We start from the raw sequence: 742 nt of genomic DNA, 5'->3' as shown, positions 1-742 counted from the left end.
GCCCCGCTGGGCTGAGCACGGCGCAGGGACACGGGGCTCTGGTTTTTTCCGCCTCGTCTCTCTCTCTCTCTCGTGTTGCAGTGCGGGTTGGGCGGGCAGCTGCCGGCCGGGGGAAAGCGGGGTGCCCGGAGGAGCCGCGGCTTTGCGGATGCTCCTGGCGAACCCCCACAGCTTGCTACCTTCTCGGTGTTTTTTCCAGGCGATGCCACACCTCCCGAGGACACTGGGGACATCGGGTTTTGCTGAGCTTAGCAGCTTTTCGCCGTCTTACCGAAGGCATCAGACAGACGCTCATCTGCCCTGAAGTGCAGATCTGCAACAGCTCCCGGGAAGACTCTGTCTCTCTGTCTCTCTGTCTCTCTTTCTCTCTCTCTCCAGTCCAAACCATTACAAGACCTGACTTCCACCATCTGGGAATCTAACCCCTCTTATGCCCCTTCTCCTTTTTCTACGATGACTCACCATTATTTTTAACTTTGAAGAGAGAGGAAATTATGGGGATCTTGGAAGCCTGTATTTCTCTCTAGGATTTCCCCAGGGTCAGATAATCGGTGTTACTAAGAGACACTAAGATTTGGCTTCTCCAGGTAATGTGATTTGTTTTCTGTGTGCCATGGTGGTTTGCAGAGAATGACAGGAGCCGGGACACCAGCGCTCGAGGAGGGGGACTGCGGTGGTCCGCGGGGCAGCTGCAACCGCGGGCTCCACATTCCGGCAGCCGCAGAGCTCGGCTGCAGGGAGG

The sequence above is a fragment of the Geospiza fortis genome, unplaced genomic scaffold (assembly GCF_000277835.1).
Source record: "Geospiza fortis unplaced genomic scaffold, GeoFor_1.0 scaffold26, whole genome shotgun sequence".
Classification (NCBI taxonomy): Eukaryota; Metazoa; Chordata; class Aves; order Passeriformes; family Thraupidae; genus Geospiza; species Geospiza fortis.
Note: the sequence above shows the minus strand (reverse complement) of the source record.